Below are 14698 nucleotides of genomic sequence, written 5' to 3'. Positions count from 1 at the left end.
AATGCTTGTGCTTCTAGTTCCAACAATGCAGTAGTAACCAACAAGTAATCTAACCTAACAATTCCACAACTGCTACCTTATACACACAAGTGTAAAGGGATAAAGAATATGTACATAAAGATATATGAATGAGTGATGGTACAGAACGGCATAGGCAAGATGCAGTAGATGGTATAGAGTACAGTATATACATATGAGATGAGTAATGTAGGGTATGTAAACATTATAGTAAGTGGCATTGTTTAAAGTGGCTACATTTTTTACATCAATTTCCATTATTAAAGTGGCTGGAGTTGAGTCAGTATGTTGTCAGCAGCCACTCAATGTTAGTGGTGGCTGTTTAAGCATGTTCCAATTTAGGTCGCCTAGCAGCACGAGCTCTGAAGATAGATGGGTGGCAATCAGTTCACATATGGTGTCCAGAGCACATCTGGGGGCAGAGGGTGGTCTATAGCAGGCGGCAACGGTGAGAGACTTGTTTTTAGAGAGGTGGATTTTTAAAAGTAGAAGTTCAAATTGTTTGGGTACAGACCTGGATAGTACGATAGAACACTGCAGGCTGTCTTTGCAGTAGATTGCAACACCGCTCCCTTTGGCCGTTCTATCTTGTTTGAAAATGTTTTAGTTAGGGATGAAAATGTCCAAATTTTTGGTGGTATTCCTAAGCCAGGATTCAGACATGGCTAGAACATCCGGGTTGGCAGAATGTGCTAAAGCAGTGAATAAAACAAACTTAGGGAGGAGGCTTCTAATGTTAACATGCATGAAACCAAGGCTATTACGGTTACAGAAGTTTTCAAAAGAGGGCGCCTGGAGAATAGGAGTGGAGCTCGGCCCTGCAGGGCCTGGATTCACCTCTACATCACCAGAGGAACAGAGGAGGAGTAGGATAAGGGTACGGCTAAAAGCTATAAGAATTGGTCGTCTAGAACGTCTGGAACAGAGAGTAAAAGGTGGTTTCTGGGGGCGATAAAATAGCTTCAAGGTATAATGTACAGACAAAGGTACGGTAGGATGTGAATACAGTGGAGGTAAACCTAGGTATTGAGTGGGTGGGGTTTCAGACACCTGAAACCCCACCTCTTTAAGGAATACCTAGGATAGGTTAAGTAATCCCTCTCACCCCACCCCCCTAAGTTTTAGATGCACTATTGTTAAGTGACTGTCCCACTGGATGTCATAAGGTGAATGCACCAATTTGTAAGTCGCTCTGGATAAGAGCGTCTGCTAAATGACTTAAATGTAAATGTAATGAGTGACGATGCGAGAGATAATGTCTCTAGAAACATCCTTGAAACCAGGTGATTTCATCGCATGTGTGGGTGGTGGAACTTAAAGGTTGGATAAGGTATAATGAGCAGGGCTAGAGGCTCTACAGTGAAATAAGCCAGTAAACACTAACCAGAACAGCAATGGACAAGGCATATTGACATTCAGGAGAGGCATGCTTAGTCGAGTGATCATAAGGGTCCAGTGAGTAGTGAGGTTGGTTGGGGTAACGGCGATTCAGACAGCGAGCCGGGCCATTGGTAGCAAGCTAGCATAGGATGGAGGTCTGTTTTTAGCCACCTCGTGCGTTTCCGTCAGTAGATTCGTGGGGTTCCGTGTGGTAGAGGAGATCAATCCAATTGACAAAATAGATATAGTTATAGTGACCCAAGAAAAATTGTCCGATAGATCTATTCAGATAGCAACCAATAAGACAGCTAACGATTAGCGGGCCGCAGATGGGAGTTCAGGTAACGTCGCGACGGAGGGGCCAGTTGGATAACTCCCTCGGGAAGATAACGTCGGTAGTCCAGTTGTGAAGGCCCGTGGGGCTCTGTATTGGCAGTAAAACGGGTCCTGATAGGTGATTGTAGCCCAGGAGTGGCTGATAGAACTCTTCGGCTGGCTAGCTCCGGAATCATTGATGTTTGCTCTGGAATCGACGTAAGCCAATAGTCACACGGATAGCAGCTAGCTAGCTGCAAGATCCAGGTGTAAATGTCCAGAGCTTGCGGTTGAAACCCGGGGATATGGAGAGAAAAATAGGTCCGGTATGTTCTAGTCTGAGTTGTGTTGTACAAAACTGCCGATAGATTTTCGAGCTAAAGGATAGCTGATGACAACAAACTGTGGTTAGCTGAATACTAACGTTGGCCAGTAAACTGGCTAGCTTCGGCGAGCTTCTGATTAGTTTCTGGTTAGCTTCTGGCTAGCTTCTATTGTGGATTTCAGATTTGAGGTAAATAATACTTTCTTTAAAAAAATGGTGAGGCGGGTTGCAGGAGAGTGTTTTGAAGTTGAGTTTTTGGAAATATATAAAAGATATGCGAAGTAAGGTGTAAATATATATATATATATTGTATAGTATATATTGGACACGACAAGACGAGGACAAAGGACGTCTGACTGCTATGCCACCTTGGGATGATTTGTGACACATTTTTATTTTTTATTTTTATTTCACCTTTATTTAACCAGGTAGGCTAGTTGAGAACAAGTTCTCATTTGCAACTGCGACCTGGCCAAGATAAAGCATAGCAGTGTGAACAGACAACACAGAGTTACACATGGAGTAAACAATTAACAAGTCAATAACACAGTAGAAAAAAGGGGAGTCTATATACAATGTGTGCAAAAGGCATGGGGAGGTAGACGAATAATTACAATATTTCAGATTAACACTGGAGTGATAAATGATCAGATGATCATGTACAGGTAGAGATATTGGTGTGCAAAAGAGCAGAAAAGTAAATAAATAAAAACTGTGGGGATGAGGTAGGTGAAAATGGGTGGGCTATTTACCAATAGATTATGTACAGCTGCAGCGATCGGTTAGCTACTCAGATAGCAGATGTTTGAAGTTGGTGAGGTCTCCAAATTCAGCGATTTTTGCAATTCGTTCCAGTCACAGGCAGCAGAGTACTGGAACGAAAGGCGGCCGAATGAGGTGTTGGCTTTAGGGATGATCAGTGAGATACACCTGCTGGAGCGCGTGCTATGGATGGGTGTTGCCATCGTGACCAGTGAACTGAGATAAGGCGGAGCTTTACCTAGCATGGCCTTGTAGATGACCTGGAGCCAGTGGGTCTGGCGACGAATATGTAGCGAGGGCCAGCCGACTAGAGCATACAAGTCGCAGTGGTGGGTAGTATAAGGTGCTTTAGTGACAAAACGGATGGCACTGTGATAAACTGCATCCAGGTGCTGAGTAGAGTGTTGGAAGCGATTTTGTAGATGACATCGACGAAGTTGCTTGGCAGCGTGAGTGAAGGAGGCTTTGTTGCGGAATAGAAAGCCGACTCTTGATTTGATTTTCGATTGGAGATGTTTGATATGGGTCTGGAAGGAGAGTTTGCAGTCTAGCCAGACACCTAGGTACTTATAGGTGTCCACATATTCAATGTCGGAACCATCCAGTGTGGTGATGCTAGTCGGGCATGCGGGTGCAGGCAGCAATCGGTTGAAAAACATGCATTTGGTTTTACTAGCGTTTAAGAGCAGTTGGAGGCCACGGAAGGAGTGTTGTATGGCATTGAAGCTCGTTTGGAGGTTAGATAGCACAGTGTCCAATGACGGGCCGAAAGTATATAGAATGGTGTCGTCTGCGTAGAGGTGGATCAGGGAATCGCCCGCAGCAAGAGCAACATCATTGATATATACAGAGAAAAGAGTCGGCCCGAGAATTGAACCCTGTGGCACCCCCATAGAGACTGCCAGAGGACCGGACAGCATGCCCTCCGATTTGACACACTGAACTCTGTCTGCAAAGTAATTGGTGAACCAGGCAAGGCAGTCATCCGAAAAACCGAGGCTACTGAGTCTGCTGATAAGAATCTGGTGATTGACAGAGTCGAAAGCCTTGGCAAGGTCGATGAAGACGGCTGCACAGTGTACTGTCTTTTATCGATGGTGGTTATGATGTCGTTTAGTACCTTGAGTGTGGCTGAGGTACACCCGTGACCGGCTCGGAAACCAGATTGCATAGTGGAGAAGGTACGGTGGGATTCGAGATGGTCAGTGACCTGTTTGTTGACTTGGCTTTCGAAGACCTTAGATAGGCAGGGCAGAATGGATATAGGTCTTTAACAGTTTGGGTCCAGGGTGTCTCCCCCTTTGAAGAGGGGGATGACTGCAGCAGCTTTCCAATCCTTGGGGATCTCAGACGATATGAAAGAGAGGTTGAACAGGCTGGTAATAGAGGTTGCGACAATGGCGGCGGATAGTTTCAGAAATAGAGGGTCCAGATAGTCAAGCCCAGCTGATTTATACGGGTCCAGGTTTTGCAGCTCTTTCAGAACATCTGTTATCTGTTAAGTTTGCTGAAAATAAACGCAGTTGACAGTGAGAGGACTGTTCTTTTTATGCTGAGTTTATGTAGCAAAAAAGCTGTTAAAAAATGAAAAGATATTTGTCCTATGAAGGGGGGGGGGGTGGTGAGGGGTTAATATTATTATGATTTTTTTATTCATCATATGAGGCAACAGTACAGAATGTCACCTTTTATTTAAGGGGATTTTTATTTTTTGTTTGATTATTTGGAAATGAAAGCATTTTATGTATCTAGTCCCCCCATTTGAAGGGTTCATTTCTATTGGGCACAATATCATCTGAAACACAACCAAAACATGCATCCAAAACATCTTTAAAGATGTCAAACGTTTATTATTTGGTCCCATATTCCTAGCACGCAATGACTACACAAAGTTGTTGGATGCATTTGCTGTTTGTTTTGGTTGTGTTTCAGATTATATTGTGCCCAATAGAAATGAATGGTAAATATTGTGTCATTTTGGAGTCACTTTTGGATGCTACGATGATTATGGATAATCACGAATGAATTGTGAATAATGATGAGTGAGAAAGTTATAGAGGCATAAATATCATTCCCGCTAAAAAAAAGTGAACCTTACCTGTTATTGGTAATGGTGAAAGGTTAGAATATTTTGAGGGTATGATCTTTGTGCCTCTGTAACTTTCTCACTCATCATTATTCACGATTCATTAATGATTATACATGATCATGGTAGCATCCACAATAATGTAGAAGTGTTCATAAACATATTTTATCCTTATTTACAATAAAAATACAAAATACATGGCCTCCCCGAGTGGCGCAGCGGTCTAAGGCACTGCATTGAAGTGCTAGAGGTAATCGCTACAGACCCGGGTTCGATCACGGGCTGTATCACAAACAGCCGTGATCAGGAGTCCCATAGGGCGGCTCACAATTGGCCCAACATTGTTAGGGTTTGACAGGGGGGGCTTTACTTGGCTCATCACACTCTCGCAACTCCTTGTGACGAGCCGGGCTCCTGCAGGTGGACCTTGTCGTCAGCTGAACGGTGTTTCCTCCGACACATTAGTGCGGCTTGCTTCCGGGTTAAGCGGGTGTGTGTTAAGGAGCACGGTTAGGCGGGGCATGTTTCGGAGGACGCATGACTTGACCTTCGCCACCCAAGCCTGTCGGGGAGTTACAGCGATGAGACAAGTTTAAAATTGGAGAAAAAAAAGGAGATACACAATACATTATTTACCATTCATTTCTATTGGGCAAAACATAATCTGAAACACAACCAAAACAAACAGCAAATGCATCCAACAAGTTTACATACAAGTATACATACAGACGTTGACAAATATTATCTCGCTCTCACTCATATACAGGAATACAGACACCCCACATACACACTCCTTGAAGCAGAAGTAAACATTGAATGGGAAACACGGAGAATAGAAATCAGACAGCTAATTTGAAAGTAATCAGTTCTGCTTCACCTCTCATAGTAAGTAGGTGTGTGCACGTGTGTGTGTGTGCACGTGTGTGTGTGTGTGTGTGTGTGCACGTGTGTGTGTGTTTGTGATGGATGGGTTAAAATGTGAGGATTTACTACTAGGTCATTTTTACATTGAGTTTATACAGAGCTGTGCTAGAACATGACCTTATGGAAGTGTGTGTGTGTGTCCTGAGGGTGCTATATAGTTGACAGCATGTGTGTTTGTGTGTTAAACGTGCTGGAAGAAGGGAACAAGAGTGGGACGATTGCCTACCGAAAGCAAACAACAACACTCAAGGCTACATTCATATTTCTCCTTCACTCCATCCCTCCCTCTCAATCTTTCTCTTTCTGTATTTAACTTTTTCAGTCTCTCTCCCAATGTGACATATAGGGAATGTCTCAGACCAGGGCAAACAGAGGCAAAGACTGGTGATGGGAAGGTGTGTGTGTGTGTGTGTGTGTGTCTCTCGCTCTCTCGCGCGCTCTGTCACTGTCTCGCTCTTTCTTTCTCTCTTTTTATCTTGCTCTCTTTCTCTCTGTGTCTCTCTAATACTTTCTCTCACACACACACCCCCCCACACACACAAACAATGTGTGTCTTGTCTCTTTATTGCTCCCTGGGGGCTACATTAGTCCATTCAGATGGTATAATAACTTCTATAATAACCACCTGATTAAGTTAAGGATAGAAACACATTAAATGGACACGCTGCCATAATATAAACACATTAAATAGCAACAGACTGTGCCTGTGTCCCAAATGGCACCCTATTCCCTATGTAGTGGACATATTTTGACCAGGACAGGTGTAAGATCTTAATTTGACCAGTATTGCTGCAGCAAAATAAACCTTCAGCTACAGGATTTTAACGATTATGTTGCTTGATCGGTGGTTATGCTCTCAGCTGGCCAAAATTAGCCTTCATGAAAACTGCAATAATGTCAATATAACCGTTTGAAGCTCATCTGCATTTCCTGCAGTGCAGGAAAATTCTCAGCATCAGATTTATGAAAGTAAGATCCTACATCTGTACCTAGCCACTGTGTGTATCTGGAGACGGATATTAAATGGCTTCTGAGCTGAGAGAGAACGTATGTTTGTGTGTATGCATTTGGATGTTTGATTAGCAACAGGTTCTAAATGTTCACTCCTACACTTTTCCTGGCCCTCCTTCTGTCTCGTTCCTCTCCTTCTTTCTGTTCTTTTTGTCTTTCTCTCCCACTACGTATTTTAATATACAGCACGCTTCATTGGATTGAATGTTATCACCCTGTCTTTTCTCTCTCTCCTCTCTCACCCCCTATCTCTGTCTTTCTCAGGCACACTGTGTGGTATCAGATAGCCATACCCCTTCTGAGATGACTGTATATGTGTGTGTGTGTGTGTGTGTGTGTGTCAATGGGGAGGGCTGTCACAGGTGGCAGTGAGACCAAGGAGGTCACCTGGTGGTCACGGAGAGGAAGAGGTGCATCCTGGGACAGTTGAGGAGGGCGACCTGGAGGAACTGAACTAACCTTGACCTTGATTCTTCTGTGAGGTCAGGTATGCTGGCCTACCTCACCAGGTAAAACTATGGTTACATCCCAAATGGCTGCTTACTCCTTATGTAATACAACATTTTTGGCCAGGGCTCATAGGGAATACTTTGTTATCAGCTTGACCACCGTGGGCCTCTGGAATGCCCTTCTGGACCACCAATTGCATGGATTGCATTTCATAGAAGTCGCTCATTGTTCCTTCATTGGCGCAGATGCTAGCCTAGTTTCTAATGTTAGCTAGCTATCAAGCTAACCAGTTGTCCTTGTACAGCTTGTACACAAACTTTGCAGCTAGGACCACAGATTGTCTCGGGAGTGAGACTGTTTGAATTCTTGCTGTTTGCTGCTGTTTCCATCTGCCCTGCGACCAGCCCTGTCTGGAACAGTGAGAAGTAACAGCAAAGCCTACCATTAAAAAAAAGCCGGCGGGAGTGTGGTTGAGGACAGTGACGTATCTTTATCACAGGTGAAGGATCATTTAAACAAACAAAATAGTTCTACAAGCAGTTTTTGCAACAACAAGAAAATAGCTTAAAGTGTTGTGTCCAAATACTGGTGGAGTCAAGTAATAAAATAATGGACGATCTGACCAGAAAGGTCCAGGACCTGAAGAACTGTTTGCAGTTCTCCCAGGGTCAGCTCGATAAGTTTAAACAGGAGAACAGCAAGATTACAAGTTATTTAGAGAGGATATCATTTCTGTATGAGAATATGAGTGGAACATCATTGTGGTGGACGGAATTGCAGAATCTCCACATGAGACCAGGAAGGAGTCTGGGCTCAAAGTGAGGGAAATGATCACTGTGAAATTGAAACATTAACCACAGGAATATTGAGGTGGAGCGCGCCCACGGGATTGGAAAACCCACCACCAGCACAGGTGACAGGCCGATAGTGGTCAAGTCCTTTAGGTTCAAAGACAAGCTGTGGTGGAAAAAGTACCCAATGTAATTCTTGAGTAAAATTAAAGATAGCAACAATGGGACATGTTTGATTGATTTCCTCAAGGTATTTTGAAATATGAGTTTCCATATCTGTATATTTGAAAGGGCTGCTGTCAAGATATTGAATTGCGCAGCAAAAATAACAACCAAGGAGCCAACATAAATTCCTGACGGAAAAACTTACAAGCTGCAAATGACTCAAGTTAAGTAAAAGGGAAAGTTGCCCAGTAAAATCCTACTTGGGTAAAAGTGTTAAAGTATTTTTACTTAAGTACTTTAAACCACTGAAGACAAGGTAGCTGTTCTGGAAAGAGCCAAGAACTTGGGACTAATGTCCATCTTCCTAAACGAGGACTATCCTGAAGCTATGCAAAAGAAGAGGAAAAAATGTATCCTAGCCATAAAAGCTGCCAGAGCGCGTGAGGATATTGCTTACATCTGCTATGACAGGCTCATTGTCCAACCTCTCAACCAAAAGCCTGTAAGGGATGAGAGAGCAAAGCCTGTGGATTCATAGCTTCAAACCCACAGTACACAAACACCAACAGATTGATGGACTGCTGAAAATGTTTTTTTCTCTCTTGCTTTGTTTGTTCTTTTCCATATTATGTCTCTCTGATAAGCTACACTGGAAAGGTATAAAAACAGCCCATATTAATATACAGTGCAAGTATTTAGACCCCACATTTTGTTGAGTTGCAGCCTTATTCTAAAATTAATTTAAAAAAGAATAATCTTCACAATCTGCACACAATACCCCATAATGACAAAGCAAAAACAGGTTTTCAGACATAAGTATTGACATAAGTATTCAGAACCTTTGCTATGAGTCTCGAAATTGAGCTCAGGTGCATCCCTGTTTCCATTGATCATCCTTGAAATGTTTCTACAACTTTATTAGAGTCCACATGTGGTAAATTCTATTTATTGAATGTGATTTGGAAAGCCACACACCTGTCCCACAGTTGACAATGCATGTTAGAGCAAAAACCAATCCAGGTTGAAGGAGTTATCCATAGAGCCCCGAGACAGGTTTGGGTCGAGACACAGATCTGGGGAAGGGTACCAAAAAATGTCTGCAGCATTGAAGCTCCTCAATAACAGTTGCCTCAATCATTCTTAAATGGAACAAGTTTGGAACTACCAAGACTCTTCCTAGAGATGGCCGCCCGGCGAAACTGAGCAATCGGGGGAGAAGGGCCTTGATCAGGGAGGTAACCAAGAACACAATGGTCACTCTGACAGAGCTTCAGAGATCCTCTGAGGAGATGGCAGAACCTTCCAGAAGGACAACAATCTTGGCAGCACTCCACCAATCAGGCCTTTATGGTAGAGTGGCCAGACAGAAGCCACTCCTCAGTATTTCTTTTATTTTTTATATTTCACCTTTATTTAACCAGATAGGCTAGTTGAGAACAAGTTCTCATTTACAATTGCGACCTGGCCAAGATAAAGTAAAGCAGTCCGACACATACAACAGAGTTACACAAGGAATAAAGAAACATACAATCAATAATACAGTAGAAAAATCTATATACAGCATGTGCAAATGAGGTAGGATAAGAGAGGTAAGGCAATAAATAGGCCATGGTGGTTAAGCAATTATAACATAGCAATTAAACACTGGAATGGTAGGATGTGCAGAAGATGAATGTGCAAGTAGAGATACTGAGGTGCAAAGGAGCAAGATAAATAAATAAATGAATACAGTATGGGGATGAGGTAGATTGGATGGGCTATTTACAGATGAGCTATGGTACAGGTGCAGTGATCTGTGAGTAGCTTTGACAGCTGGTGCTTAAAGCTAGTGAGGGAGGTAAGAGTCTCCAGCTTCAGAGATTTTTGCAGTTCGTTCCAGTCATTGGCATTAGAGAACTGGAAGGAGAGGTGGTCAAAGGAAGAATTGGCTTTGGGGGTGACCAGTGAGATATACCTGCTGGAGCGGTTGCTACGGGTGGGTGCTGCAATGGAGACCAGTGAGCTGAGATAAGGCGGGACTTTACCTTGCAGAGACTTGTAGATGACCTGGAGCCAGTGGGTTTGGCGATGAGTATGATGCGAGGGACAGCCAACGAGAGCATGCAGGTCACAGTGGTGGGTAGTATATGGGGCTTTGGTGACAAAATGGATGGCACTGTGGTAGACTGCATCCAATTTATTGAGTAGTGTTGGAGGCTATTTTGTAAAAGACATCGCCGAAGTCTAGGATCGTTAGGATGGTCAGTTTTAAGAGGGTATGTTTGGCAGCATGAGTGAAGGATGCTTTGTTATGAAATAGGAAGCCGATTCTAGACTTAATTTTGGATTGGACAGGTTTAATGAGAGTCTGGAAGGAGAGTTTAGTCTAACCAGACACCTAGGTATTTGTAGTTGTCCACATATTCTAAGTCAGAACCGTCCAGAGTAGTGATGCTGGACGGGCGGGCGGGTGTTGGCAGCGATCGGTTGAAGAGCATGCATTTAGTTTTTGCATTTAAGAGCAGTTGGAGGCCACGGAAGGAGAGTTGTATGGCATTGAAGCTCGTCTGGTGGTTAGTTAACACAGTGTTCCAAGAAGGGCCAGAGGTATACAGAATGGTGTCATCTGCATAGAGGTGGATCAGAGAATAACCAGCAGCGTGAGCGACATCATTGATGTACACAAAGAAGAGTCGGACTGCGAATTGAACCTTGTGGCACCCCCATAGAGACTGCCAGAGGTCCGGACAACAGGCCCTCCGATTTGACGTACTGAACAATGTCAGAGAATTAGTTGGTGAACCAGGCAGGGCAATCATTTGAGAAACCAAGGCTGTTGAGTCTGCCGATAAGAATGTTGTGACTGACAGAGTCGAAAGCCTTAGCAAGGTCGATGAATACGGACGGCTGCATAGTAACGTCTCTTATCGATGGGAGTTATGATATCGTTTAGGACATTGAGCGTGGCTGAGGTGCACCCATCACCAGCTCTGAAACCAGATTGCATAGCTGAGAAGGTAAGGTGAGATTCGAAATGGTTGCTAATCTGTTAGTTACCTTGGCATTCAAAGACCTTAGAGAGGCAGGATAGAATAGATATAGGTCTGTAGCAGTTTGGGTCTAGTGTGTCTCCCCATTTAAAGAGGTGGATAACCGCGGCAGCCTTCCAATCTATGGGAATCTCAGACAATATGAAAGAGAGGATGAACAGCCTAGTAATAGGGGTTGCAACAATTTCGGCAGAAAATTTTAGAAAGAGAGAGTGTCCAGATTGTCTAGCCCGGCTGATTTGTAGGGCTCCAGATTTTGCTTCTCTTTCAGAACATCAGCTATCTGGATTTGGGTGAAGGAGAAGTGGCAGAGGTATCAGTGTTTCCTAGCCTCAGTGCAGTGGGCAGTTGGGAGGAGGTGCTCTTGTTCTCCATGGACTTTAGTGTCCCAGAACTTTTTGGAGTTAGTATTACAGGATGCACATTTCTACTTGGAAAAAGCCTTAGCTTTCCTAACTGCCTGTGTATATTTGTTCCTAACATCCCTGAAAAGTTGCATATCACGGGGGCTGTTCGATGCTAATGCAATATGCCGCAGGATGTTTTTGTGCTGGTTAAGGGCATTCAGGTCTGGAATGAAAAAAGGGCTATATCTGTTCCTGGTTCTACATTTTTTGAATGGGGGCTTATTTATGATGGTGAGGAAAGCACTTTTAAAGAATAACCATGCATCCTCTACTGACGGGATGAGGTCAATATCCTTCCAAGATACCCGGGCCAGGTCGATTAGAAAGACCTGCTCGCTGAAGTGTTTTATGGAGCATTTGACAGTGGTGGTTGTTTGACCGCAGACCCATTACGGATGCAGGCAATGAGGCAGTGATCTCTGAGCTCTTGGTTAAAAACAGCAGATTTGGAGGGCAAGTTGGTTAGGATGATATCTATGAGGGTGCCCGTGTTTACGGATTTGGGGTTGTACCTGGTGCGTTCATTGATAATTTGTGTGAGATTGAGGGCATCAAGCTTAGATTGTAGAATGCCGGGGTGTTAAGCATGTCACAGTTTAAGTCACCTAGCAGCACGAGCTCTCCAGATATATGGGGCGTTAGTCAATTCATATATGGTGTCCAGGGCACAGCTGGGGGCAGAGTGTGGTCTATAGCAAGTGGCAAAAGAGGGTGACTTGTTTCTGGAAAGATAGATTTTTACAAGTAGAAGTTCTAATTGTTTTAGTATAGACTTGGATAGTAGGACAGAACTTGTAGGCCATCTCTGCAGTAGATTGCAACACCGCCCCCTTTGTCCGTTCTATTTTGTAGGAAAATGTTATACATTTACATTTACATTTAAGTCATTTAGCAGACGCTCTTACTTAGGGATGGAAATTCCAGGGGTTTTGGTGGACTTCTTAAGCCAGGATTCAGACACAGCTCGGACATCCGGGTTGGCAGAGTGTGCTAAAGCAGTGAATAAAGCAAACTTAGGGAGCAGGCTTCTAATGTTAACAGGCTTGAAACCAAGACTTTTACAGTTACAGAAGTCAACAATTGAGAGCACCTGGGGAGTAAGAGTGGAGATAGGCACTGCAGGGCCTGGATTAACCTCTACATTACCAGAGGAACGGAGGAAGAGTAGGATGAGGGTATGGCTAAAGGCTAACAGGACTAGTCGTTTAATGCGTTCAGAGCAGAGAGTAAAGGAGCAGGTTTATGGGCACGATAGAATTAATTCAAGGCATAATGTACAGACAAATGTATGGTAGGATGTGAGTACATTGGAGGTAAACCTCAGCATTGAGTAATGATGAGAGATTTCTTCTCTAGAGACGTTATGTGGGAGGTGGAACTAAATGGTAGGTTAAGGCATGTTTAACAGGGCTAGAGGCTCTACAGTGAAATAAGACAATAATCACTAACCAGGACAGTAATGAACAAGGCATACTGATATTAGGGAGAGGCATGCGTAGCTGGGTGATCAGTAGGGGTCCAGTGAGTGATTGGGCTGGCTGGAGACACGGCGATTCAGACACCTAGCAGGCCGGGGCTACAAGCTAACAGCATGCTAGCAAGAGCCTTAGACAGACGTCTCGACGGAGTAAAGTCTGTGTTGGTCTCTGCGTTTGTGACGTCGATAGACCAGTCATGATGGATTAGTAGGGTTTCGAGTAGCAGAGGGGTCCAAGTCCAATTAGCTAAAAGGATATAATGGCCCAAGAAATTGGCCGATGGAGCTATACAGATAACAGTCCAATATGCTCTAGACAGCTAGCGGGCTGCGGCAAGCGGGTGGGCATTCAGGGGTGGTCACGATGTAGAGGCCAGTTGAGTACCCCTTGAGCAGATTAAGTCGTAGTCCAGTCGTCAAGGATCGGCGGGGTTCCTTGCACCGTACCAGCAGTAGAAGGGGTCCGGGTTTTGTAGCCCAGGAGTGGGTGATGGGCCTCTAGCAAGCCGGGAGAAAGGGCCTAGCATGGGCTCCAGGCTAATTGGTGCTTGCTCCAGGACCGACATTAGCCAGTACTCGGATAGCAGTTAGCTAGCTGCGAAGAACCAGGTAAAAAGGTCCAGAGCTTGCTGTAGGAACCCGGGGACATGAAGACAATAGGTCCGGTATGCTCTGGTTTGAGTCGTGTTGTACAAACTGGCGAGAGCTTTCCGAGCTAAAGGTTAGCTGAGGACTGCTTGCAGTGATTAGCTGACTACTGGCTAGTAGCTAGTGAGGTGGCTAGTGATCTGGTTAGCTTCTGTTGTGGGATTCCTTATTCGAGGTGAATAATAGTTTAGAAAAAATAATATCCGCACCACATTGGGTGAGGTGGGTTGCAGGAGAGTGTTTATAAGATGAGGTTTTTTTATATATGAAAAAGATATGCGAAGAAAAATATATAAAAAGATATATAAACGGGACACGATAAGACGAGGACAAAGGACGTCTGGCTGCTACGCCATCTTGGAAACTTGAAAAAAGTAAAAGGCAGCTCGCTAGAAGTTTTCCAAAAGGCACCTAAAGGACTCTCAGACCATGAGAAACAGGATTCTCTGGTCTGATGAAACCAAGATTGAACTCTTTGGCCTGAATGCCAAGCGTCACATCTGGAGGAAACCTGGCACCATCCCTACCGTGAAGCAAGCATCGGACTTTGGGGATGTTTTTCTGCGGCAGGGACTGGGAGGCTAGTCAGGTTCGAGGGAAAAATTTACGGAGCAATGTACAGAGAGTTCCTTGATGAAGATGTCCTCCAGAGCGCTCAGGACCTCAGACTGGGGCAAAGGTTCATCTTCCAGCAGGACAACTACCCTAAGCACACAGCCAAGACAACGCAGGAGTAGCTTCGGGACAAATCTTTGAAAGTCCTTGAGTGACTCAGCCAGAGCCTGGACTTGAACCCGATTGAACATCTCTGGAGAGACCTGAAAATGCCCCCAATCCAACCTAACAGAGCTTGAGAGGATCTGCAGAGAAGTATGATGATGAGGGGGAAAAAACAAGGCTGTAATGGAAC

Source organism: Oncorhynchus gorbuscha, linkage group LG25 (genome assembly GCF_021184085.1).
Source record: "Oncorhynchus gorbuscha isolate QuinsamMale2020 ecotype Even-year linkage group LG25, OgorEven_v1.0, whole genome shotgun sequence".
Classification (NCBI taxonomy): domain Eukaryota; kingdom Metazoa; phylum Chordata; class Actinopteri; order Salmoniformes; family Salmonidae; genus Oncorhynchus; species Oncorhynchus gorbuscha.
The sequence above is the reverse complement of the archived record's forward strand: the minus strand, read 5'-3'. Positions refer to the sequence as shown.